The 26,109-nt window shown below is 46.3% G+C and overlaps 17 non-coding genes across 17 annotated transcripts; all 17 read right to left on the bottom strand.

Moving 5' to 3' along the window:
• Positions 1-465: 465 nt before the first annotated feature.
• LOC142289414 (U2 spliceosomal RNA) lies at positions 466-656 on the bottom strand. Its single transcript, XR_012749901.1, has one exon. It is a non-coding gene; the product is annotated as a U2 spliceosomal RNA (small nuclear RNA).
• Positions 657-2,043: 1,387 nt separating this feature from the next.
• Positions 2,044-2,234, bottom strand: LOC142289413 (U2 spliceosomal RNA). Its single transcript, XR_012749900.1, has one exon. It is a non-coding gene; the product is annotated as a U2 spliceosomal RNA (small nuclear RNA).
• Positions 2,235-3,621: 1,387 nt separating this feature from the next.
• LOC142289411 (U2 spliceosomal RNA) lies at positions 3,622-3,812 on the bottom strand. The gene has a single exon (XR_012749898.1). It is a non-coding gene; the product is annotated as a U2 spliceosomal RNA (small nuclear RNA).
• Positions 3,813-5,199: 1,387 nt separating this feature from the next.
• LOC142289410 (U2 spliceosomal RNA) lies at positions 5,200-5,390 on the bottom strand. Its single transcript, XR_012749897.1, has one exon. It is a non-coding gene; the product is annotated as a U2 spliceosomal RNA (small nuclear RNA).
• A 1,387-nt stretch (positions 5,391-6,777) lies between these two features.
• On the bottom strand, positions 6,778-6,968 carry LOC142289409 (U2 spliceosomal RNA). The gene has a single exon (XR_012749895.1). It is a non-coding gene; the product is annotated as a U2 spliceosomal RNA (small nuclear RNA).
• Positions 6,969-8,355: 1,387 nt separating this feature from the next.
• LOC142289408 (U2 spliceosomal RNA) lies at positions 8,356-8,546 on the bottom strand. Its single transcript, XR_012749894.1, has one exon. It is a non-coding gene; the product is annotated as a U2 spliceosomal RNA (small nuclear RNA).
• A 1,387-nt stretch (positions 8,547-9,933) lies between these two features.
• Positions 9,934-10,124, bottom strand: LOC142289407 (U2 spliceosomal RNA). The gene has a single exon (XR_012749893.1). It is a non-coding gene; the product is annotated as a U2 spliceosomal RNA (small nuclear RNA).
• A 1,387-nt stretch (positions 10,125-11,511) lies between these two features.
• Positions 11,512-11,702, bottom strand: LOC142289406 (U2 spliceosomal RNA). Its single transcript, XR_012749892.1, has one exon. It is a non-coding gene; the product is annotated as a U2 spliceosomal RNA (small nuclear RNA).
• A 1,387-nt stretch (positions 11,703-13,089) lies between these two features.
• LOC142289404 (U2 spliceosomal RNA) lies at positions 13,090-13,280 on the bottom strand. Its single transcript, XR_012749891.1, has one exon. It is a non-coding gene; the product is annotated as a U2 spliceosomal RNA (small nuclear RNA).
• A 1,387-nt stretch (positions 13,281-14,667) lies between these two features.
• On the bottom strand, positions 14,668-14,858 carry LOC142289403 (U2 spliceosomal RNA). Its single transcript, XR_012749890.1, has one exon. It is a non-coding gene; the product is annotated as a U2 spliceosomal RNA (small nuclear RNA).
• Positions 14,859-16,245: 1,387 nt separating this feature from the next.
• LOC142289402 (U2 spliceosomal RNA) lies at positions 16,246-16,436 on the bottom strand. The gene has a single exon (XR_012749889.1). It is a non-coding gene; the product is annotated as a U2 spliceosomal RNA (small nuclear RNA).
• A 1,387-nt stretch (positions 16,437-17,823) lies between these two features.
• On the bottom strand, positions 17,824-18,014 carry LOC142289401 (U2 spliceosomal RNA). Its single transcript, XR_012749888.1, has one exon. It is a non-coding gene; the product is annotated as a U2 spliceosomal RNA (small nuclear RNA).
• Positions 18,015-19,401: 1,387 nt separating this feature from the next.
• On the bottom strand, positions 19,402-19,592 carry LOC142289431 (U2 spliceosomal RNA). Its single transcript, XR_012749915.1, has one exon. It is a non-coding gene; the product is annotated as a U2 spliceosomal RNA (small nuclear RNA).
• A 1,387-nt stretch (positions 19,593-20,979) lies between these two features.
• Positions 20,980-21,170, bottom strand: LOC142289430 (U2 spliceosomal RNA). Its single transcript, XR_012749914.1, has one exon. It is a non-coding gene; the product is annotated as a U2 spliceosomal RNA (small nuclear RNA).
• Positions 21,171-22,557: 1,387 nt separating this feature from the next.
• On the bottom strand, positions 22,558-22,748 carry LOC142289424 (U2 spliceosomal RNA). Its single transcript, XR_012749910.1, has one exon. It is a non-coding gene; the product is annotated as a U2 spliceosomal RNA (small nuclear RNA).
• Positions 22,749-24,135: 1,387 nt separating this feature from the next.
• On the bottom strand, positions 24,136-24,326 carry LOC142289412 (U2 spliceosomal RNA). The gene has a single exon (XR_012749899.1). It is a non-coding gene; the product is annotated as a U2 spliceosomal RNA (small nuclear RNA).
• Positions 24,327-25,713: 1,387 nt separating this feature from the next.
• LOC142289400 (U2 spliceosomal RNA) lies at positions 25,714-25,904 on the bottom strand. Its single transcript, XR_012749887.1, has one exon. It is a non-coding gene; the product is annotated as a U2 spliceosomal RNA (small nuclear RNA).
• Between the last annotated feature and the right edge of the window lie 205 nt (positions 25,905-26,109).

The following is a 26,109-nucleotide window of genomic DNA, read 5'->3' as shown; positions in this document are numbered from 1 at the left end:
GGAGAGGGCGCCAACAGACTACTAAAGAGATCATCATTACTCAAAGAAAACCCCAAAAACCAATGCATGATAGGAATAAACAGGTAACTTTCTTTGCAGTGGAAGCGGAGAGATCGCACCAGATGCCAATTCTAGATGTTATCACACCTGTGGTCACTGCAGCAGCAGGTGAATCCACTTTGTCCAAAAGGGATCTATTCCATTCAATTGCAAATGATCTAGATAAGACAGAGAACTGCAGCACGGGGACATAGCCGAGTTGGTCAGGTTGAGTGGTGATGAGTTTGCTATTTGGATGAATAAAGAAAGTCAAAAGTGTGAAAGATAAAAAACAAAAGGAGGAAGTGTGAAAAGTGAATGGGCCAAATTGAGGTGCATATGAAGACGTATGCTTTCTTCCAATTCATTAAATCGGGCTAATATGAATCAGGTGAATTGAGTTCTGCTTTTGGAAACTGGGTTAAGAAGGGGTGCACCGTTCCTGGAGGTACTGCAATACCAGGTCAATGCGTGGAGTGGACAGAGCAAGCTCTTTTTCCATCTCCCTGTTCTAAAAATCCATTTAATATATGGTCCCCAGATAGGGGACGTATCAGATATTAAACTGATAAGAACAGATACTACACTTGATCTTAGCCAAAAGGCCGAGAAGCGATAACCAGAATTGGTTTGGGCCTCGAGTGGCACCCTGGCCTATGCCGGACACATCTTAGGGAGAGAGAGCGAGAGGGAGACAAACCCACGCCTACACAAGACATTTTGTCACCCAAGCCAACCCTTGAAAAGGCTGCTTTGCAGAGCCAAAACAAGAAGAATGGTGCGTTTTGCAGCCGCCGCCCACTGCAATGAATCTGAATAACTCCTCCTTTAGGGCGCAAGCAACTCCCCTCCCCCTTGCAGTCTTTCCAATTCACGATACAAAAAGACGGACAGGACAGGTTGCCTGACTTTCCGTCACTGCCACCCTTTGCCATCCTTACCCGTAGAAAGCCCTTTCATCATCCCCAAACCCTAATCTTTTCCCTTTCCTTCCCAGCCCCCAAACCCTGCCCTCTGTACCTTTCTCACCACCCGCTTCCCTTCTCCTGTCATCCCCCTACCACCCGGGAAAAAAAGAGATTGCCCCCTCCTTCCACTAGCCCACCCTCCCACCCAAAGAACAACTTCTTCTGCGCAGCTTGTTTTCTAGGCAGCAGCGCTATTGTGATGTCATCGGGGGGCATTGTGACAAGCCGCCAGTGTTCCGTCTCTTCATGTTGTGCACAGTTCAAACGGAAAATACATCAACAGGCAGACTACAGAAAAGCTTACTATCAAAGGTTAGAGGGGGGCTTTCTCAGAGGGCTTTTTACAGTTTTTCTATTCCCAATTAGCCGTTTAAGTGTACTTATTGAAAGTAGTAATTCTTTCATAGGCCGCCCTTTCTTAGTATTTGACGTTCCTTATATTGCGGTATGAGGCTTCGCAGTAGGTTGCAAACATTCATCACCCATGACTGTCCCCAATTGAGCTCAGAAGCTCAATGTCTATCATGACCTCTCTTTTAGAATGTCCAAGAGCAAGCAAACTATTCCTCCAGGAGAGGGCGCCAACAGACTACTAAAGAGATCATCATTACTCAAAGAAAACCCCAAAAACCAATGCATGATAGGAATAAACAGGTAACTTTCTTTGGAGTGGAAGCGGAGAGATCGCACCAGATGCCAATTCTAGATGTTATCACACCTGTGGTCACTGCAGCAGCAGGTGAATCCACTTTGTCCAAAAGGGATCTATTCCATTCAATTGCAAATGATCTAGATAAGACAGAGAACTGCAGCACGGGGACATAGCCGAGTTGGTCAGGTTGAGTGGTGATGAGTTTGCTATTTGGATGAATAAAGAAAGTCAAAAGTGTGAAAGATAAAAAACAAAAGGAGGAAGTGTGAAAAGTGAATGGGCCAAATTGAGGTGCATATGAAGACGTATGCTTTCTTCCAATTCATTAAATCGGGCTAATATGAATCAGGTGAATTGAGTTCTGCTTTTGGAAACTGGGTTAAGAAGGGGTGCACCGTTCCTGGAGGTACTGCAATACCAGGTCAATGCGTGGAGTGGACAGAGCAAGCTCTTTTTCCATCTCCCTGTTCTAAAAATCCATTTAATATATGGTCCCCAGATAGGGGACGTATCAGATATTAAACTGATAAGAACAGATACTACACTTGATCTTAGCCAAAAGGCCGAGAAGCGATAACCAGAATTGGTTTGGGCCTCGAGTGGCACCCTGGCCTATGCCGGACACATCTTAGGGAGAGAGAGCGAGAGGGAGACAAACCCACGCCTACACAAGACATTTTGTCACCCAAGCCAACCCTTGAAAAGGCTGCTTTGCAGAGCCAAAACAAGAAGAATGGTGCGTTTTGCAGCCGCCGCCCACTGCAATGAATCTGAATAACTCCTCCTTTAGGGCGCAAGCAACTCCCCTCCCCCTTGCAGTCTTTCCAATTCACGATACAAAAAGACGGACAGGACAGGTTGCCTGACTTTCCGTCACTGCCACCCTTTGCCATCCTTACCCGTAGAAAGCCCTTTCATCATCCCCAAACCCTAATCTTTTCCCTTTCCTTCCCAGCCCCCAAACCCTGCCCTCTGTACCTTTCTCACCACCCGCTTCCCTTCTCCTGTCATCCCCCTACCACCCGGGAAAAAAAGAGATTGCCCCCTCCTTCCACTAGCCCACCCTCCCACCCAAAGAACAACTTCTTCTGCGCAGCTTGTTTTCTAGGCAGCAGCGCTATTGTGATGTCATCGGGGGGCATTGTGACAAGCCGCCAGTGTTCCGTCTCTTCATGTTGTGCACAGTTCAAACGGAAAATACATCAACAGGCAGACTACAGAAAAGCTTACTATCAAAGGTTAGAGGGGGGCTTTCTCAGAGGGCTTTTTACAGTTTTTCTATTCCCAATTAGCCGTTTAAGTGTACTTATTGAAAGTAGTAATTCTTTCATAGGCCGCCCTTTCTTAGTATTTGACGTTCCTTATATTGCGGTATGAGGCTTCGCAGTAGGTTGCAAACATTCATCACCCATGACTGTCCCCAATTGAGCTCAGAAGCTCAATGTCTATCATGACCTCTCTTTTAGAATGTCCAAGAGCAAGCAAACTATTCCTCCAGGAGAGGGCGCCAACAGACTACTAAAGAGATCATCATTACTCAAAGAAAACCCCAAAAACCAATGCATGATAGGAATAAACAGGTAACTTTCTTTGGAGTGGAAGCGGAGAGATCGCACCAGATGCCAATTCTAGATGTTATCACACCTGTGGTCACTGCAGCAGCAGGTGAATCCACTTTGTCCAAAAGGGATCTATTCCATTCAATTGCAAATGATCTAGATAAGACAGAGAACTGCAGCACGGGGACATAGCCGAGTTGGTCAGGTTGAGTGGTGATGAGTTTGCTATTTGGATGAATAAAGAAAGTCAAAAGTGTGAAAGATAAAAAACAAAAGGAGGAAGTGTGAAAAGTGAATGGGCCAAATTGAGGTGCATATGAAGACGTATGCTTTCTTCCAATTCATTAAATCGGGCTAATATGAATCAGGTGAATTGAGTTCTGCTTTTGGAAACTGGGTTAAGAAGGGGTGCACCGTTCCTGGAGGTACTGCAATACCAGGTCAATGCGTGGAGTGGACAGAGCAAGCTCTTTTTCCATCTCCCTGTTCTAAAAATCCATTTAATATATGGTCCCCAGATAGGGGACGTATCAGATATTAAACTGATAAGAACAGATACTACACTTGATCTTAGCCAAAAGGCCGAGAAGCGATAACCAGAATTGGTTTGGGCCTCGAGTGGCACCCTGGCCTATGCCGGACACATCTTAGGGAGAGAGAGCGAGAGGGAGACAAACCCACGCCTACACAAGACATTTTGTCACCCAAGCCAACCCTTGAAAAGGCTGCTTTGCAGAGCCAAAACAAGAAGAATGGTGCGTTTTGCAGCCGCCGCCCACTGCAATGAATCTGAATAACTCCTCCTTTAGGGCGCAAGCAACTCCCCTCCCCCTTGCAGTCTTTCCAATTCACGATACAAAAAGACGGACAGGACAGGTTGCCTGACTTTCCGTCACTGCCACCCTTTGCCATCCTTACCCGTAGAAAGCCCTTTCATCATCCCCAAACCCTAATCTTTTCCCTTTCCTTCCCAGCCCCCAAACCCTGCCCTCTGTACCTTTCTCACCACCCGCTTCCCTTCTCCTGTCATCCCCCTACCACCCGGGAAAAAAAGAGATTGCCCCCTCCTTCCACTAGCCCACCCTCCCACCCAAAGAACAACTTCTTCTGCGCAGCTTGTTTTCTAGGCAGCAGCGCTATTGTGATGTCATCGGGGGGCATTGTGACAAGCCGCCAGTGTTCCGTCTCTTCATGTTGTGCACAGTTCAAACGGAAAATACATCAACAGGCAGACTACAGAAAAGCTTACTATCAAAGGTTAGAGGGGGGCTTTCTCAGAGGGCTTTTTACAGTTTTTCTATTCCCAATTAGCCGTTTAAGTGTACTTATTGAAAGTAGTAATTCTTTCATAGGCCGCCCTTTCTTAGTATTTGACGTTCCTTATATTGCGGTATGAGGCTTCGCAGTAGGTTGCAAACATTCATCACCCATGACTGTCCCCAATTGAGCTCAGAAGCTCAATGTCTATCATGACCTCTCTTTTAGAATGTCCAAGAGCAAGCAAACTATTCCTCCAGGAGAGGGCGCCAACAGACTACTAAAGAGATCATCATTACTCAAAGAAAACCCCAAAAACCAATGCATGATAGGAATAAACAGGTAACTTTCTTTGGAGTGGAAGCGGAGAGATCGCACCAGATGCCAATTCTAGATGTTATCACACCTGTGGTCACTGCAGCAGCAGGTGAATCCACTTTGTCCAAAAGGGATCTATTCCATTCAATTGCAAATGATCTAGATAAGACAGAGAACTGCAGCACGGGGACATAGCCGAGTTGGTCAGGTTGAGTGGTGATGAGTTTGCTATTTGGATGAATAAAGAAAGTCAAAAGTGTGAAAGATAAAAAACAAAAGGAGGAAGTGTGAAAAGTGAATGGGCCAAATTGAGGTGCATATGAAGACGTATGCTTTCTTCCAATTCATTAAATCGGGCTAATATGAATCAGGTGAATTGAGTTCTGCTTTTGGAAACTGGGTTAAGAAGGGGTGCACCGTTCCTGGAGGTACTGCAATACCAGGTCAATGCGTGGAGTGGACAGAGCAAGCTCTTTTTCCATCTCCCTGTTCTAAAAATCCATTTAATATATGGTCCCCAGATAGGGGACGTATCAGATATTAAACTGATAAGAACAGATACTACACTTGATCTTAGCCAAAAGGCCGAGAAGCGATAACCAGAATTGGTTTGGGCCTCGAGTGGCACCCTGGCCTATGCCGGACACATCTTAGGGAGAGAGAGCGAGAGGGAGACAAACCCACGCCTACACAAGACATTTTGTCACCCAAGCCAACCCTTGAAAAGGCTGCTTTGCAGAGCCAAAACAAGAAGAATGGTGCGTTTTGCAGCCGCCGCCCACTGCAATGAATCTGAATAACTCCTCCTTTAGGGCGCAAGCAACTCCCCTCCCCCTTGCAGTCTTTCCAATTCACGATACAAAAAGACGGACAGGACAGGTTGCCTGACTTTCCGTCACTGCCACCCTTTGCCATCCTTACCCGTAGAAAGCCCTTTCATCATCCCCAAACCCTAATCTTTTCCCTTTCCTTCCCAGCCCCCAAACCCTGCCCTCTGTACCTTTCTCACCACCCGCTTCCCTTCTCCTGTCATCCCCCTACCACCCGGGAAAAAAAGAGATTGCCCCCTCCTTCCACTAGCCCACCCTCCCACCCAAAGAACAACTTCTTCTGCGCAGCTTGTTTTCTAGGCAGCAGCGCTATTGTGATGTCATCGGGGGGCATTGTGACAAGCCGCCAGTGTTCCGTCTCTTCATGTTGTGCACAGTTCAAACGGAAAATACATCAACAGGCAGACTACAGAAAAGCTTACTATCAAAGGTTAGAGGGGGGCTTTCTCAGAGGGCTTTTTACAGTTTTTCTATTCCCAATTAGCCGTTTAAGTGTACTTATTGAAAGTAGTAATTCTTTCATAGGCCGCCCTTTCTTAGTATTTGACGTTCCTTATATTGCGGTATGAGGCTTCGCAGTAGGTTGCAAACATTCATCACCCATGACTGTCCCCAATTGAGCTCAGAAGCTCAATGTCTATCATGACCTCTCTTTTAGAATGTCCAAGAGCAAGCAAACTATTCCTCCAGGAGAGGGCGCCAACAGACTACTAAAGAGATCATCATTACTCAAAGAAAACCCCAAAAACCAATGCATGATAGGAATAAACAGGTAACTTTCTTTGGAGTGGAAGCGGAGAGATCGCACCAGATGCCAATTCTAGATGTTATCACACCTGTGGTCACTGCAGCAGCAGGTGAATCCACTTTGTCCAAAAGGGATCTATTCCATTCAATTGCAAATGATCTAGATAAGACAGAGAACTGCAGCACGGGGACATAGCCGAGTTGGTCAGGTTGAGTGGTGATGAGTTTGCTATTTGGATGAATAAAGAAAGTCAAAAGTGTGAAAGATAAAAAACAAAAGGAGGAAGTGTGAAAAGTGAATGGGCCAAATTGAGGTGCATATGAAGACGTATGCTTTCTTCCAATTCATTAAATCGGGCTAATATGAATCAGGTGAATTGAGTTCTGCTTTTGGAAACTGGGTTAAGAAGGGGTGCACCGTTCCTGGAGGTACTGCAATACCAGGTCAATGCGTGGAGTGGACAGAGCAAGCTCTTTTTCCATCTCCCTGTTCTAAAAATCCATTTAATATATGGTCCCCAGATAGGGGACGTATCAGATATTAAACTGATAAGAACAGATACTACACTTGATCTTAGCCAAAAGGCCGAGAAGCGATAACCAGAATTGGTTTGGGCCTCGAGTGGCACCCTGGCCTATGCCGGACACATCTTAGGGAGAGAGAGCGAGAGGGAGACAAACCCACGCCTACACAAGACATTTTGTCACCCAAGCCAACCCTTGAAAAGGCTGCTTTGCAGAGCCAAAACAAGAAGAATGGTGCGTTTTGCAGCCGCCGCCCACTGCAATGAATCTGAATAACTCCTCCTTTAGGGCGCAAGCAACTCCCCTCCCCCTTGCAGTCTTTCCAATTCACGATACAAAAAGACGGACAGGACAGGTTGCCTGACTTTCCGTCACTGCCACCCTTTGCCATCCTTACCCGTAGAAAGCCCTTTCATCATCCCCAAACCCTAATCTTTTCCCTTTCCTTCCCAGCCCCCAAACCCTGCCCTCTGTACCTTTCTCACCACCCGCTTCCCTTCTCCTGTCATCCCCCTACCACCCGGGAAAAAAAGAGATTGCCCCCTCCTTCCACTAGCCCACCCTCCCACCCAAAGAACAACTTCTTCTGCGCAGCTTGTTTTCTAGGCAGCAGCGCTATTGTGATGTCATCGGGGGGCATTGTGACAAGCCGCCAGTGTTCCGTCTCTTCATGTTGTGCACAGTTCAAACGGAAAATACATCAACAGGCAGACTACAGAAAAGCTTACTATCAAAGGTTAGAGGGGGGCTTTCTCAGAGGGCTTTTTACAGTTTTTCTATTCCCAATTAGCCGTTTAAGTGTACTTATTGAAAGTAGTAATTCTTTCATAGGCCGCCCTTTCTTAGTATTTGACGTTCCTTATATTGCGGTATGAGGCTTCGCAGTAGGTTGCAAACATTCATCACCCATGACTGTCCCCAATTGAGCTCAGAAGCTCAATGTCTATCATGACCTCTCTTTTAGAATGTCCAAGAGCAAGCAAACTATTCCTCCAGGAGAGGGCGCCAACAGACTACTAAAGAGATCATCATTACTCAAAGAAAACCCCAAAAACCAATGCATGATAGGAATAAACAGGTAACTTTCTTTGGAGTGGAAGCGGAGAGATCGCACCAGATGCCAATTCTAGATGTTATCACACCTGTGGTCACTGCAGCAGCAGGTGAATCCACTTTGTCCAAAAGGGATCTATTCCATTCAATTGCAAATGATCTAGATAAGACAGAGAACTGCAGCACGGGGACATAGCCGAGTTGGTCAGGTTGAGTGGTGATGAGTTTGCTATTTGGATGAATAAAGAAAGTCAAAAGTGTGAAAGATAAAAAACAAAAGGAGGAAGTGTGAAAAGTGAATGGGCCAAATTGAGGTGCATATGAAGACGTATGCTTTCTTCCAATTCATTAAATCGGGCTAATATGAATCAGGTGAATTGAGTTCTGCTTTTGGAAACTGGGTTAAGAAGGGGTGCACCGTTCCTGGAGGTACTGCAATACCAGGTCAATGCGTGGAGTGGACAGAGCAAGCTCTTTTTCCATCTCCCTGTTCTAAAAATCCATTTAATATATGGTCCCCAGATAGGGGACGTATCAGATATTAAACTGATAAGAACAGATACTACACTTGATCTTAGCCAAAAGGCCGAGAAGCGATAACCAGAATTGGTTTGGGCCTCGAGTGGCACCCTGGCCTATGCCGGACACATCTTAGGGAGAGAGAGCGAGAGGGAGACAAACCCACGCCTACACAAGACATTTTGTCACCCAAGCCAACCCTTGAAAAGGCTGCTTTGCAGAGCCAAAACAAGAAGAATGGTGCGTTTTGCAGCCGCCGCCCACTGCAATGAATCTGAATAACTCCTCCTTTAGGGCGCAAGCAACTCCCCTCCCCCTTGCAGTCTTTCCAATTCACGATACAAAAAGACGGACAGGACAGGTTGCCTGACTTTCCGTCACTGCCACCCTTTGCCATCCTTACCCGTAGAAAGCCCTTTCATCATCCCCAAACCCTAATCTTTTCCCTTTCCTTCCCAGCCCCCAAACCCTGCCCTCTGTACCTTTCTCACCACCCGCTTCCCTTCTCCTGTCATCCCCCTACCACCCGGGAAAAAAAGAGATTGCCCCCTCCTTCCACTAGCCCACCCTCCCACCCAAAGAACAACTTCTTCTGCGCAGCTTGTTTTCTAGGCAGCAGCGCTATTGTGATGTCATCGGGGGGCATTGTGACAAGCCGCCAGTGTTCCGTCTCTTCATGTTGTGCACAGTTCAAACGGAAAATACATCAACAGGCAGACTACAGAAAAGCTTACTATCAAAGGTTAGAGGGGGGCTTTCTCAGAGGGCTTTTTACAGTTTTTCTATTCCCAATTAGCCGTTTAAGTGTACTTATTGAAAGTAGTAATTCTTTCATAGGCCGCCCTTTCTTAGTATTTGACGTTCCTTATATTGCGGTATGAGGCTTCGCAGTAGGTTGCAAACATTCATCACCCATGACTGTCCCCAATTGAGCTCAGAAGCTCAATGTCTATCATGACCTCTCTTTTAGAATGTCCAAGAGCAAGCAAACTATTCCTCCAGGAGAGGGCGCCAACAGACTACTAAAGAGATCATCATTACTCAAAGAAAACCCCAAAAACCAATGCATGATAGGAATAAACAGGTAACTTTCTTTGGAGTGGAAGCGGAGAGATCGCACCAGATGCCAATTCTAGATGTTATCACACCTGTGGTCACTGCAGCAGCAGGTGAATCCACTTTGTCCAAAAGGGATCTATTCCATTCAATTGCAAATGATCTAGATAAGACAGAGAACTGCAGCACGGGGACATAGCCGAGTTGGTCAGGTTGAGTGGTGATGAGTTTGCTATTTGGATGAATAAAGAAAGTCAAAAGTGTGAAAGATAAAAAACAAAAGGAGGAAGTGTGAAAAGTGAATGGGCCAAATTGAGGTGCATATGAAGACGTATGCTTTCTTCCAATTCATTAAATCGGGCTAATATGAATCAGGTGAATTGAGTTCTGCTTTTGGAAACTGGGTTAAGAAGGGGTGCACCGTTCCTGGAGGTACTGCAATACCAGGTCAATGCGTGGAGTGGACAGAGCAAGCTCTTTTTCCATCTCCCTGTTCTAAAAATCCATTTAATATATGGTCCCCAGATAGGGGACGTATCAGATATTAAACTGATAAGAACAGATACTACACTTGATCTTAGCCAAAAGGCCGAGAAGCGATAACCAGAATTGGTTTGGGCCTCGAGTGGCACCCTGGCCTATGCCGGACACATCTTAGGGAGAGAGAGCGAGAGGGAGACAAACCCACGCCTACACAAGACATTTTGTCACCCAAGCCAACCCTTGAAAAGGCTGCTTTGCAGAGCCAAAACAAGAAGAATGGTGCGTTTTGCAGCCGCCGCCCACTGCAATGAATCTGAATAACTCCTCCTTTAGGGCGCAAGCAACTCCCCTCCCCCTTGCAGTCTTTCCAATTCACGATACAAAAAGACGGACAGGACAGGTTGCCTGACTTTCCGTCACTGCCACCCTTTGCCATCCTTACCCGTAGAAAGCCCTTTCATCATCCCCAAACCCTAATCTTTTCCCTTTCCTTCCCAGCCCCCAAACCCTGCCCTCTGTACCTTTCTCACCACCCGCTTCCCTTCTCCTGTCATCCCCCTACCACCCGGGAAAAAAAGAGATTGCCCCCTCCTTCCACTAGCCCACCCTCCCACCCAAAGAACAACTTCTTCTGCGCAGCTTGTTTTCTAGGCAGCAGCGCTATTGTGATGTCATCGGGGGGCATTGTGACAAGCCGCCAGTGTTCCGTCTCTTCATGTTGTGCACAGTTCAAACAGAAAATACATCAACAGGCAGACTACAGAAAAGCTTACTATCAAAGGTTAGAGGGGGGCTTTCTCAGAGGGCTTTTTACAGTTTTTCTATTCCCAATTAGCCGTTTAAGTGTACTTATTGAAAGTAGTAATTCTTTCATAGGCCGCCCTTTCTTAGTATTTGACGTTCCTTATATTGCGGTATGAGGCTTCGCAGTAGGTTGCAAACATTCATCACCCATGACTGTCCCCAATTGAGCTCAGAAGCTCAATGTCTATCATGACCTCTCTTTTAGAATGTCCAAGAGCAAGCAAACTATTCCTCCAGGAGAGGGCGCCAACAGACTACTAAAGAGATCATCATTACTCAAAGAAAACCCCAAAAACCAATGCATGATAGGAATAAACAGGTAACTTTCTTTGGAGTGGAAGCGGAGAGATCGCACCAGATGCCAATTCTAGATGTTATCACACCTGTGGTCACTGCAGCAGCAGGTGAATCCACTTTGTCCAAAAGGGATCTATTCCATTCAATTGCAAATGATCTAGATAAGACAGAGAACTGCAGCACGGGGACATAGCCGAGTTGGTCAGGTTGAGTGGTGATGAGTTTGCTATTTGGATGAATAAAGAAAGTCAAAAGTGTGAAAGATAAAAAACAAAAGGAGGAAGTGTGAAAAGTGAATGGGCCAAATTGAGGTGCATATGAAGACGTATGCTTTCTTCCAATTCATTAAATCGGGCTAATATGAATCAGGTGAATTGAGTTCTGCTTTTGGAAACTGGGTTAAGAAGGGGTGCACCGTTCCTGGAGGTACTGCAATACCAGGTCAATGCGTGGAGTGGACAGAGCAAGCTCTTTTTCCATCTCCCTGTTCTAAAAATCCATTTAATATATGGTCCCCAGATAGGGGACGTATCAGATATTAAACTGATAAGAACAGATACTACACTTGATCTTAGCCAAAAGGCCGAGAAGCGATAACCAGAATTGGTTTGGGCCTCGAGTGGCACCCTGGCCTATGCCGGACACATCTTAGGGAGAGAGAGCGAGAGGGAGACAAACCCACGCCTACACAAGACATTTTGTCACCCAAGCCAACCCTTGAAAAGGCTGCTTTGCAGAGCCAAAACAAGAAGAATGGTGCGTTTTGCAGCCGCCGCCCACTGCAATGAATCTGAATAACTCCTCCTTTAGGGCGCAAGCAACTCCCCTCCCCCTTGCAGTCTTTCCAATTCACGATACAAAAAGACGGACAGGACAGGTTGCCTGACTTTCCGTCACTGCCACCCTTTGCCATCCTTACCCGTAGAAAGCCCTTTCATCATCCCCAAACCCTAATCTTTTCCCTTTCCTTCCCAGCCCCCAAACCCTGCCCTCTGTACCTTTCTCACCACCCGCTTCCCTTCTCCTGTCATCCCCCTACCACCCGGGAAAAAAAGAGATTGCCCCCTCCTTCCACTAGCCCACCCTCCCACCCAAAGAACAACTTCTTCTGCGCAGCTTGTTTTCTAGGCAGCAGCGCTATTGTGATGTCATCGGGGGGCATTGTGACAAGCCGCCAGTGTTCCGTCTCTTCATGTTGTGCACAGTTCAAACGGAAAATACATCAACAGGCAGACTACAGAAAAGCTTACTATCAAAGGTTAGAGGGGGGCTTTCTCAGAGGGCTTTTTACAGTTTTTCTATTCCCAATTAGCCGTTTAAGTGTACTTATTGAAAGTAGTAATTCTTTCATAGGCCGCCCTTTCTTAGTATTTGACGTTCCTTATATTGCGGTATGAGGCTTCGCAGTAGGTTGCAAACATTCATCACCCATGACTGTCCCCAATTGAGCTCAGAAGCTCAATGTCTATCATGACCTCTCTTTTAGAATGTCCAAGAGCAAGCAAACTATTCCTCCAGGAGAGGGCGCCAACAGACTACTAAAGAGATCATCATTACTCAAAGAAAACCCCAAAAACCAATGCATGATAGGAATAAACAGGTAACTTTCTTTGGAGTGGAAGCGGAGAGATCGCACCAGATGCCAATTCTAGATGTTATCACACCTGTGGTCACTGCAGCAGCAGGTGAATCCACTTTGTCCAAAAGGGATCTATTCCATTCAATTGCAAATGATCTAGATAAGACAGAGAACTGCAGCACGGGGACATAGCCGAGTTGGTCAGGTTGAGTGGTGATGAGTTTGCTATTTGGATGAATAAAGAAAGTCAAAAGTGTGAAAGATAAAAAACAAAAGGAGGAAGTGTGAAAAGTGAATGGGCCAAATTGAGGTGCATATGAAGACGTATGCTTTCTTCCAATTCATTAAATCGGGCTAATATGAATCAGGTGAATTGAGTTCTGCTTTTGGAAACTGGGTTAAGAAGGGGTGCACCGTTCCTGGAGGTACTGCAATACCAGGTCAATGCGTGGAGTGGACAGAGCAAGCTCTTTTTCCATCTCCCTGTTCTAAAAATCCATTTAATATATGGTCCCCAGATAGGGGACGTATCAGATATTAAACTGATAAGAACAGATACTACACTTGATCTTAGCCAAAAGGCCGAGAAGCGATAACCAGAATTGGTTTGGGCCTCGAGTGGCACCCTGGCCTATGCCGGACACATCTTAGGGAGAGAGAGCGAGAGGGAGACAAACCCACGCCTACACAAGACATTTTGTCACCCAAGCCAACCCTTGAAAAGGCTGCTTTGCAGAGCCAAAACAAGAAGAATGGTGCGTTTTGCAGCCGCCGCCCACTGCAATGAATCTGAATAACTCCTCCTTTAGGGCGCAAGCAACTCCCCTCCCCCTTGCAGTCTTTCCAATTCACGATACAAAAAGACGGACAGGACAGGTTGCCTGACTTTCCGTCACTGCCACCCTTTGCCATCCTTACCCGTAGAAAGCCCTTTCATCATCCCCAAACCCTAATCTTTTCCCTTTCCTTCCCAGCCCCCAAACCCTGCCCTCTGTACCTTTCTCACCACCCGCTTCCCTTCTCCTGTCATCCCCCTACCACCCGGGAAAAAAAGAGATTGCCCCCTCCTTCCACTAGCCCACCCTCCCACCCAAAGAACAACTTCTTCTGCGCAGCTTGTTTTCTAGGCAGCAGCGCTATTGTGATGTCATCGGGGGGCATTGTGACAAGCCGCCAGTGTTCCGTCTCTTCATGTTGTGCACAGTTCAAACGGAAAATACATCAACAGGCAGACTACAGAAAAGCTTACTATCAAAGGTTAGAGGGGGGCTTTCTCAGAGGGCTTTTTACAGTTTTTCTATTCCCAATTAGCCGTTTAAGTGTACTTATTGAAAGTAGTAATTCTTTCATAGGCCGCCCTTTCTTAGTATTTGACGTTCCTTATATTGCGGTATGAGGCTTCGCAGTAGGTTGCAAACATTCATCACCCATGACTGTCCCCAATTGAGCTCAGAAGCTCAATGTCTATCATGACCTCTCTTTTAGAATGTCCAAGAGCAAGCAAACTATTCCTCCAGGAGAGGGCGCCAACAGACTACTAAAGAGATCATCATTACTCAAAGAAAACCCCAAAAACCAATGCATGATAGGAATAAACAGGTAACTTTCTTTGGAGTGGAAGCGGAGAGATCGCACCAGATGCCAATTCTAGATGTTATCACACCTGTGGTCACTGCAGCAGCAGGTGAATCCACTTTGTCCAAAAGGGATCTATTCCATTCAATTGCAAATGATCTAGATAAGACAGAGAACTGCAGCACGGGGACATAGCCGAGTTGGTCAGGTTGAGTGGTGATGAGTTTGCTATTTGGATGAATAAAGAAAGTCAAAAGTGTGAAAGATAAAAAACAAAAGGAGGAAGTGTGAAAAGTGAATGGGCCAAATTGAGGTGCATATGAAGACGTATGCTTTCTTCCAATTCATTAAATCGGGCTAATATGAATCAGGTGAATTGAGTTCTGCTTTTGGAAACTGGGTTAAGAAGGGGTGCACCGTTCCTGGAGGTACTGCAATACCAGGTCAATGCGTGGAGTGGACAGAGCAAGCTCTTTTTCCATCTCCCTGTTCTAAAAATCCATTTAATATATGGTCCCCAGATAGGGGACGTATCAGATATTAAACTGATAAGAACAGATACTACACTTGATCTTAGCCAAAAGGCCGAGAAGCGATAACCAGAATTGGTTTGGGCCTCGAGTGGCACCCTGGCCTATGCCGGACACATCTTAGGGAGAGAGAGCGAGAGGGAGACAAACCCACGCCTACACAAGACATTTTGTCACCCAAGCCAACCCTTGAAAAGGCTGCTTTGCAGAGCCAAAACAAGAAGAATGGTGCGTTTTGCAGCCGCCGCCCACTGCAATGAATCTGAATAACTCCTCCTTTAGGGCGCAAGCAACTCCCCTCCCCCTTGCAGTCTTTCCAATTCACGATACAAAAAGACGGACAGGACAGGTTGCCTGACTTTCCGTCACTGCCACCCTTTGCCATCCTTACCCGTAGAAAGCCCTTTCATCATCCCCAAACCCTAATCTTTTCCCTTTCCTTCCCAGCCCCCAAACCCTGCCCTCTGTACCTTTCTCACCACCCGCTTCCCTTCTCCTGTCATCCCCCTACCACCCGGGAAAAAAAGAGATTGCCCCCTCCTTCCACTAGCCCACCCTCCCACCCAAAGAACAACTTCTTCTGCGCAGCTTGTTTTCTAGGCAGCAGCGCTATTGTGATGTCATCGGGGGGCATTGTGACAAGCCGCCAGTGTTCCGTCTCTTCATGTTGTGCACAGTTCAAACGGAAAATACATCAACAGGCAGACTACAGAAAAGCTTACTATCAAAGGTTAGAGGGGGGCTTTCTCAGAGGGCTTTTTACAGTTTTTCTATTCCCAATTAGCCGTTTAAGTGTACTTATTGAAAGTAGTAATTCTTTCATAGGCCGCCCTTTCTTAGTATTTGACGTTCCTTATATTGCGGTATGAGGCTTCGCAGTAGGTTGCAAACATTCATCACCCATGACTGTCCCCAATTGAGCTCAGAAGCTCAATGTCTATCATGACCTCTCTTTTAGAATGTCCAAGAGCAAGCAAACTATTCCTCCAGGAGAGGGCGCCAACAGACTACTAAAGAGATCATCATTACTCAAAGAAAACCCCAAAAACCAATGCATGATAGGAATAAACAGGTAACTTTCTTTGGAGTGGAAGCGGAGAGATCGCACCAGATGCCAATTCTAGATGTTATCACACCTGTGGTCACTGCAGCAGCAGGTGAATCCACTTTGTCCAAAAGGGATCTATTCCATTCAATTGCAAATGATCTAGATAAGACAGAGAACTGCAGCACGGGGACATAGCCGAGTTGGTCAGGTTGAGTGGTGATGAGTTTGCTATTTGGATGAATAAAGAAAGTCAAAAGTGTGAAAGATAAAAAACAAAAGGAGGAAGTGTGAAAAGTGAATGGGCCAAATTGAGGTGCATATGAAGACGTATGCTTTCTTCCAATTCATTAAATCGGGCTAATATGAATCAGGTGAATTGAGTTCTGCTTTTGGAAACTGGGTTAAGAAGGGGTGCACCGTTCCTGGAGGTACTGCAATACCAGGTCAATGCGTGGAGTGGACAGAGCAAGCTCTTTTTCCATCTCCCTGTTCTAAAAATCCATTTAATATATGGTCCCCAGATAGGGGACGTATCAGATATTAAACTGATAAGAACAGATACTACACTTGATCTTAGCCAAAAGGCCGAGAAGCGATAACCAGAATTGGTTTGGGCCTCGAGTGGCACCCTGGCCTATGCCGGACACATCTTAGGGAGAGAGAGCGAGAGGGAGACAAACCCACGCCTACACAAGACATTTTGTCACCCAAGCCAACCCTTGAAAAGGCTGCTTTGCAGAGCCAAAACAAGAAGAATGGTGCGTTTTGCAGCCGCCGCCCACTGCAATGAATCTGAATAACTCCTCCTTTAGGGCGCAAGCAACTCCCCTCCCCCTTGCAGTCTTTCCAATTCACGATACAAAAAGACGGACAGGACAGGTTGCCTGACTTTCCGTCACTGCCACCCTTTGCCATCCTTACCCGTAGAAAGCCCTTTCATCATCCCCAAACCCTAATCTTTTCCCTTTCCTTCCCAGCCCCCAAACCCTGCCCTCTGTACCTTTCTCACCACCCGCTTCCCTTCTCCTGTCATCCCCCTACCACCCGGGAAAAAAAGAGATTGCCCCCTCCTTCCACTAGCCCACCCTCCCACCCAAAGAACAACTTCTTCTGCGCAGCTTGTTTTCTAGGCAGCAGCGCTATTGTGATGTCATCGGGGGGCATTGTGACAAGCCGCCAGTGTTCCGTCTCTTCATGTTGTGCACAGTTCAAACGGAAAATACATCAACAGGCAGACTACAGAAAAGCTTACTATCAAAGGTTAGAGGGGGGCTTTCTCAGAGGGCTTTTTACAGTTTTTCTATTCCCAATTAGCCGTTTAAGTGTACTTATTGAAAGTAGTAATTCTTTCATAGGCCGCCCTTTCTTAGTATTTGACGTTCCTTATATTGCGGTATGAGGCTTCGCAGTAGGTTGCAAACATTCATCACCCATGACTGTCCCCAATTGAGCTCAGAAGCTCAATGTCTATCATGACCTCTCTTTTAGAATGTCCAAGAGCAAGCAAACTATTCCTCCAGGAGAGGGCGCCAACAGACTACTAAAGAGATCATCATTACTCAAAGAAAACCCCAAAAACCAATGCATGATAGGAATAAACAGGTAACTTTCTTTGGAGTGGAAGCGGAGAGATCGCACCAGATGCCAATTCTAGATGTTATCACACCTGTGGTCACTGCAGCAGCAGGTGAATCCACTTTGTCCAAAAGGGATCTATTCCATTCAATTGCAAATGATCTAGATAAGACAGAGAACTGCAGCACGGGGACATAGCCGAGTTGGTCAGGTTGAGTGGTGATGAGTTTGCTATTTGGATGAATAAAGAAAGTCAAAAGTGTGAAAGATAAAAAACAAAAGGAGGAAGTGTGAAAAGTGAATGGGCCAAATTGAGGTGCATATGAAGACGTATGCTTTCTTCCAATTCATTAAATCGGGCTAATATGAATCAGGTGAATTGAGTTCTGCTTTTGGAAACTGGGTTAAGAAGGGGTGCACCGTTCCTGGAGGTACTGCAATACCAGGTCAATGCGTGGAGTGGACAGAGCAAGCTCTTTTTCCATCTCCCTGTTCTAAAAATCCATTTAATATATGGTCCCCAGATAGGGGACGTATCAGATATTAAACTGATAAGAACAGATACTACACTTGATCTTAGCCAAAAGGCCGAGAAGCGATAACCAGAATTGGTTTGGGCCTCGAGTGGCACCCTGGCCTATGCCGGACACATCTTAGGGAGAGAGAGCGAGAGGGAGACAAACCCACGCCTACACAAGACATTTTGTCACCCAAGCCAACCCTTGAAAAGGCTGCTTTGCAGAGCCAAAACAAGAAGAATGGTGCGTTTTGCAGCCGCCGCCCACTGCAATGAATCTGAATAACTCCTCCTTTAGGGCGCAAGCAACTCCCCTCCCCCTTGCAGTCTTTCCAATTCACGATACAAAAAGACGGACAGGACAGGTTGCCTGACTTTCCGTCACTGCCACCCTTTGCCATCCTTACCCGTAGAAAGCCCTTTCATCATCCCCAAACCCTAATCTTTTCCCTTTCCTTCCCAGCCCCCAAACCCTGCCCTCTGTACCTTTCTCACCACCCGCTTCCCTTCTCCTGTCATCCCCCTACCACCCGGGAAAAAAAGAGATTGCCCCCTCCTTCCACTAGCCCACCCTCCCACCCAAAGAACAACTTCTTCTGCGCAGCTTGTTTTCTAGGCAGCAGCGCTATTGTGATGTCATCGGGGGGCATTGTGACAAGCCGCCAGTGTTCCGTCTCTTCATGTTGTGCACAGTTCAAACGGAAAATACATCAACAGGCAGACTACAGAAAAGCTTACTATCAAAGGTTAGAGGGGGGCTTTCTCAGAGGGCTTTTTACAGTTTTTCTATTCCCAATTAGCCGTTTAAGTGTACTTATTGAAAGTAGTAATTCTTTCATAGGCCGCCCTTTCTTAGTATTTGACGTTCCTTATATTGCGGTATGAGGCTTCGCAGTAGGTTGCAAACATTCATCACCCATGACTGTCCCCAATTGAGCTCAGAAGCTCAATGTCTATCATGACCTCTCTTTTAGAATGTCCAAGAGCAAGCAAACTATTCCTCCAGGAGAGGGCGCCAACAGACTACTAAAGAGATCATCATTACTCAAAGAAAACCCCAAAAACCAATGCATGATAGGAATAAACAGGTAACTTTCTTTGGAGTGGAAGCGGAGAGATCGCACCAGATGCCAATTCTAGATGTTATCACACCTGTGGTCACTGCAGCAGCAGGTGAATCCACTTTGTCCAAAAGGGATCTATTCCATTCAATTGCAAATGATCTAGATAAGACAGAGAACTGCAGCACGGGGACATAGCCGAGTTGGTCAGGTTGAGTGGTGATGAGTTTGCTATTTGGATGAATAAAGAAAGTCAAAAGTGTGAAAGATAAAAAACAAAAGGAGGAAGTGTGAAAAGTGAATGGGCCAAATTGAGGTGCATATGAAGACGTATGCTTTCTTCCAATTCATTAAATCGGGCTAATATGAATCAGGTGAATTGAGTTCTGCTTTTGGAAACTGGGTTAAGAAGGGGTGCACCGTTCCTGGAGGTACTGCAATACCAGGTCAATGCGTGGAGTGGACAGAGCAAGCTCTTTTTCCATCTCCCTGTTCTAAAAATCCATTTAATATATGGTCCCCAGATAGGGGACGTATCAGATATTAAACTGATAAGAACAGATACTACACTTGATCTTAGCCAAAAGGCCGAGAAGCGATAACCAGAATTGGTTTGGGCCTCGAGTGGCACCCTGGCCTATGCCGGACACATCTTAGGGAGAGAGAGCGAGAGGGAGACAAACCCACGCCTACACAAGACATTTTGTCACCCAAGCCAACCCTTGAAAAGGCTGCTTTGCAGAGCCAAAACAAGAAGAATGGTGCGTTTTGCAGCCGCCGCCCACTGCAATGAATCTGAATAACTCCTCCTTTAGGGCGCAAGCAACTCCCCTCCCCCTTGCAGTCTTTCCAATTCACGATACAAAAAGACGGACAGGACAGGTTGCCTGACTTTCCGTCACTGCCACCCTTTGCCATCCTTACCCGTAGAAAGCCCTTTCATCATCCCCAAACCCTAATCTTTTCCCTTTCCTTCCCAGCCCCCAAACCCTGCCCTCTGTACCTTTCTCACCACCCGCTTCCCTTCTCCTGTCATCCCCCTACCACCCGGGAAAAAAAGAGATTGCCCCCTCCTTCCACTAGCCCACCCTCCCACCCAAAGAACAACTTCTTCTGCGCAGCTTGTTTTCTAGGCAGCAGCGCTATTGTGATGTCATCGGGGGGCATTGTGACAAGCCGCCAGTGTTCCGTCTCTTCATGTTGTGCACAGTTCAAACGGAAAATACATCAACAGGCAGACTACAGAAAAGCTTACTATCAAAGGTTAGAGGGGGGCTTTCTCAGAGGGCTTTTTACAGTTTTTCTATTCCCAATTAGCCGTTTAAGTGTACTTATTGAAAGTAGTAATTCTTTCATAGGCCGCCCTTTCTTAGTATTTGACGTTCCTTATATTGCGGTATGAGGCTTCGCAGTAGGTTGCAAACATTCATCACCCATGACTGTCCCCAATTGAGCTCAGAAGCTCAATGTCTATCATGACCTCTCTTTTAGAATGTCCAAGAGCAAGCAAACTATTCCTCCAGGAGAGGGCGCCAACAGACTACTAAAGAGATCATCATTACTCAAAGAAAACCCCAAAAACCAATGCATGATAGGAATAAACAGGTAACTTTCTTTGGAGTGGAAGCGGAGAGATCGCACCAGATGCCAATTCTAGATGTTATCACACCTGTGGTCACTGCAGCAGCAGGTGAATCCACTTTGTCCAAAAGGGATCTATTCCATTCAATTGCAAATGATCTAGATAAGACAGAGAACTGCAGCACGGGGACATAGCCGAGTTGGTCAGGTTGAGTGGTGATGAGTTTGCTATTTGGATGAATAAAGAAAGTCAAAAGTGTGAAAGATAAAAAACAAAAGGAGGAAGTGTGAAAAGTGAATGGGCCAAATTGAGGTGCATATGAAGACGTATGCTTTCTTCCAATTCATTAAATCGGGCTAATATGAATCAGGTGAATTGAGTTCTGCTTTTGGAAACTGGGTTAAGAAGGGGTGCACCGTTCCTGGAGGTACTGCAATACCAGGTCAATGCGTGGAGTGGACAGAGCAAGCTCTTTTTCCATCTCCCTGTTCTAAAAATCCATTTAATATATGGTCCCCAGATAGGGGACGTATCAGATATTAAACTGATAAGAACAGATACTACACTTGATCTTAGCCAAAAGGCCGAGAAGCGATAACCAGAATTGGTTTGGGCCTCGAGTGGCACCCTGGCCTATGCCGGACACATCTTAGGGAGAGAGAGCGAGAGGGAGACAAACCCACGCCTACACAAGACATTTTGTCACCCAAGCCAACCCTTGAAAAGGCTGCTTTGCAGAGCCAAAACAAGAAGAATGGTGCGTTTTGCAGCCGCCGCCCACTGCAATGAATCTGAATAACTCCTCCTTTAGGGCGCAAGCAACTCCCCTCCCCCTTGCAGTCTTTCCAATTCACGATACAAAAAGACGGACAGGACAGGTTGCCTGACTTTCCGTCACTGCCACCCTTTGCCATCCTTACCCGTAGAAAGCCCTTTCATCATCCCCAAACCCTAATCTTTTCCCTTTCCTTCCCAGCCCCCAAACCCTGCCCTCTGTACCTTTCTCACCACCCGCTTCCCTTCTCCTGTCATCCCCCTACCACCCGGGAAAAAAAGAGATTGCCCCCTCCTTCCACTAGCCCACCCTCCCACCCAAAGAACAACTTCTTCTGCGCAGCTTGTTTTCTAGGCAGCAGCGCTATTGTGATGTCATCGGGGGGCATTGTGACAAGCCGCCAGTGTTCCGTCTCTTCATGTTGTGCACAGTTCAAACGGAAAATACATCAACAGGCAGACTACAGAAAAGCTTACTATCAAAGGTTAGAGGGGGGCTTTCTCAGAGGGCTTTTTACAGTTTTTCTATTCCCAATTAGCCGTTTAAGTGTACTTATTGAAAGTAGTAATTCTTTCATAGGCCGCCCTTTCTTAGTATTTGACGTTCCTTATATTGCGGTATGAGGCTTCGCAGTAGGTTGCAAACATTCATCACCCATGACTGTCCCCAATTGAGCTCAGAAGCTCAATGTCTATCATGACCTCTCTTTTAGAATGTCCAAGAGCAAGCAAACTATTCCTCCAGGAGAGGGCGCCAACAGACTACTAAAGAGATCATCATTACTCAAAGAAAACCCCAAAAACCAATGCATGATAGGAATAAACAGGTAACTTTCTTTGGAGTGGAAGCGGAGAGATCGCACCAGATGCCAATTCTAGATGTTATCACACCTGTGGTCACTGCAGCAGCAGGTGAATCCACTTTGTCCAAAAGGGATCTATTCCATTCAATTGCAAATGATCTAGATAAGACAGAGAACTGCAGCACGGGGACATAGCCGAGTTGGTCAGGTTGAGTGGTGATGAGTTTGCTATTTGGATGAATAAAGAAAGTCAAAAGTGTGAAAGATAAAAAACAAAAGGAGGAAGTGTGAAAAGTGAATGGGCCAAATTGAGGTGCATATGAAGACGTATGCTTTCTTCCAATTCATTAAATCGGGCTAATATGAATCAGGTGAATTGAGTTCTGCTTTTGGAAACTGGGTTAAGAAGGGGTGCACCGTTCCTGGAGGTACTGCAATACCAGGTCAATGCGTGGAGTGGACAGAGCAAGCTCTTTTTCCATCTCCCTGTTCTAAAAATCCATTTAATATATGGTCCCCAGATAGGGGACGTATCAGATATTAAACTGATAAGAACAGATACTACACTTGATCTTAGCCAAAAGGCCGAGAAGCGATAACCAGAATTGGTTTGGGCCTCGAGTGGCACCCTGGCCTATGCCGGACACATCTTAGGGAGAGAGAGCGAGAGGGAGACAAACCCACGCCTACACAAGACATTTTGTCACCCAAGCCAACCCTTGAAAAGGCTGCTTTGCAGAGCCAAAACAAGAAGAATGGTGCGTTTTGCAGCCGCCGCCCACTGCAATGAATCTGAATAACTCCTCCTTTAGGGCGCAAGCAACTCCCCTCCCCCTTGCAGTCTTTCCAATTCACGATACAAAAAGACGGACAGGACAGGTTGCCTGACTTTCCGTCACTGCCACCCTTTGCCATCCTTACCCGTAGAAAGCCCTTTCATCATCCCCAAACCCTAATCTTTTCCCTTTCCTTCCCAGCCCCCAAACCCTGCCCTCTGTACCTTTCTCACCACCCGCTTCCCTTCTCCTGTCATCCCCCTACCACCCGGGAAAAAAAGAGATTGCCCCCTCCTTCCACTAGCCCACCCTCCCACCCAAAGAACAACTTCTTCTGCGCAGCTTGTTTTCTAGGCAGCAGCGCTATTGTGATGTCATCGGGGGGCATTGTGACAAGCCGCCAGTGTTCCGTCTCTTCATGTTGTGCACAGTTCAAACGGAAAATACATCAACAGGCAGACTACAGAAAAGCTTACTATCAAAGGTTAGAGGGGGGCTTTCTCAGAGGGCTTTTTACAGTTTTTCTATTCCCAATTAGCCGTTTAAGTGTACTTATTGAAAGTAGTAATTCTTTCATAGGCCGCCCTTTCTTAGTATTTGACGTTCCTTATATTGCGGTATGAGGCTTCGCAGTAGGTTGCAAACATTCATCACCCATGACTGTCCCCAATTGAGCTCAGAAGCTCAATGTCTATCATGACCTCTCTTTTAGAATGTCCAAGAGCAAGCAAACTATTCCTCCAGGAGAGGGCGCCAACAGACTACTAAAGAGATCATCATTACTCAAAGAAAACCCCAAAAACCAATGCATGATAGGAATAAACAGGTAACTTTCTTTGGAGTGGAAGCGGAGAGATCGCACCAGATGCCAATTCTAGATGTTATCACACCTGTGGTCACTGCAGCAGCAGGTGAATCCACTTTGTCCAAAAGGGATCTATTCCATTCAATTGCAAATGATCTAGATAAGACAGAGAACTGCAGCACGGGGACATAGCCGAGTTGGTCAGGTTGAGTGGTGATGAGTTTGCTATTTGGATGAATAAAGAAAGTCAAAAGTGTGAAAGATAAAAAACAAAAGGAGGAAGTGTGAAAAGTGAATGGGCCAAATTGAGGTGCATATGAAGACGTATGCTTTCTTCCAATTCATTAAATCGGGCTAATATGAATCAGGTGAATTGAGTTCTGCTTTTGGAAACTGGGTTAAGAAGGGGTGCACCGTTCCTGGAGGTACTGCAATACCAGGTCAATGCGTGGAGTGGACAGAGCAAGCTCTTTTTCCATCTCCCTGTTCTAAAAATCCATTTAATATATGGTCCCCAGATAGGGGACGTATCAGATATTAAACTGATAAGAACAGATACTACACTTGATCTTAGCCAAAAGGCCGAGAAGCGATAACCAGAATTGGTTTGGGCCTCGAGTGGCACCCTGGCCTATGCCGGACACATCTTAGGGAGAGAGAGCGAGAGGGAGACAAACCCACGCCTACACAAGACATTTTGTCACCCAAGCCAACCCTTGAAAAGGCTGCTTTGCAGAGCCAAAACAAGAAGAATGGTGCGTTTTGCAGCCGCCGCCCACTGCAATGAATCTGAATAACTCCTCCTTTAGGGCGCAAGCAACTCCCCTCCCCCTTGCAGTCTTTCCAATTCACGATACAAAAAGACGGACAGGACAGGTTGCCTGACTTTCCGTCACTGCCACCCTTTGCCATCCTTACCCGTAGAAAGCCCTTTCATCATCCCCAAACCCTAATCTTTTCCCTTTCCTTCCCAGCCCCCAAACCCTGCCCTCTGTACCTTTCTCACCACCCGCTTCCCTTCTCCTGTCATCCCCCTACCACCCGGGAAAAAAAGAGATTGCCCCCTCCTTCCACTAGCCCACCCTCCCACCCAAAGAACAACTTCTTCTGCGCAGCTTGTTTTCTAGGCAGCAGCGCTATTGTGATGTCATCGGGGGGCATTGTGACAAGCCGCCAGTGTTCCGTCTCTTCATGTTGTGCACAGTTCAAACGGAAAATACATCAACAGGCAGACTACAGAAAAGCTTACTATCAAAGGTTAGAGGGGGGCTTTCTCAGAGGGCTTTTTACAGTTTTTCTATTCCCAATTAGCCGTTTAAGTGTACTTATTGAAAGTAGTAATTCTTTCATAGGCCGCCCTTTCTTAGTATTTGACGTTCCTTATATTGCGGTATGAGGCTTCGCAGTAGGTTGCAAACATTCATCACCCATGACTGTCCCCAATTGAGCTCAGAAGCTCAATGTCTATCATGACCTCTCTTTTAGAATGTCCAAGAGCAAGCAAACTATTCCTCCAGGAGAGGGCGCCAACAGACTACTAAAGAGATCATCATTACTCAAAGAAAACCCCAAAAACCAATGCATGATAGGAATAAACAGGTAACTTTCTTTGGAGTGGAAGCGGAGAGATCGCACCAGATGCCAATTCTAGATGTTATCACACCTGTGGTCACTGCAGCAGCAGGTGAATCCACTTTGTCCAAAAGGGATCTATTCCATTCAATTGCAAATGATCTAGATAAGACAGATAACTGCAGCACGGGGACATAGCCGAGTTGGTCAGGTTGAGTGGTGATGAGTTTGCTATTTGGATGAATAAAGAAAGTCAAAAGTGTGAAAGATAAAAAACAAAAGGAGGAAGTGTGAAAAGTGAATGGGCCAAATTGAGGTGCATATGAAGACGTATGCTTTCTTCCAATTCATTAAATCGGGCTAATATGAATCAGGTGAATTGAGTTCTGCTTTTGGAAACTGGGTTAAGAAGGGGTGCACCGTTCCTGGAGGTACTGCAATACCAGGTCAATGCGTGGAGTGGACAGAGCAAGCTCTTTTTCCATCTCCCTGTTCTAAAAATCCATTTAATATATGGTCCCCAGATAGGGGACGTATCAGATATTAAACTGATAAGAACAGATACTACACTTGATCTTAGCCAAAAGGCCGAGAAGCGATAACCAGAATTGGTTTGGGCCTCGAGTGGCACCCTGGCCTATGCCGGACACATCTTAGGGAGAGAGAGCGAGAGGGAGACAAACCCACGCCTACACAAGACATTTTGTCACCCAAGCCAACCCTTGAAAAGGCTGCTTTGCAGAGCCAAAACAAGAAGAATGGTGCGTTTTGCAGCCGCCGCCCACTGCAATGAATCTGAATAACT

Source organism: Anomaloglossus baeobatrachus, unplaced genomic scaffold (genome assembly GCF_048569485.1).
Source record: "Anomaloglossus baeobatrachus isolate aAnoBae1 unplaced genomic scaffold, aAnoBae1.hap1 Scaffold_929, whole genome shotgun sequence".
NCBI classification, from domain to species: domain Eukaryota; kingdom Metazoa; phylum Chordata; class Amphibia; order Anura; family Aromobatidae; genus Anomaloglossus; species Anomaloglossus baeobatrachus.
This window is presented reverse-complemented; position numbering and strand designations above follow the sequence as displayed.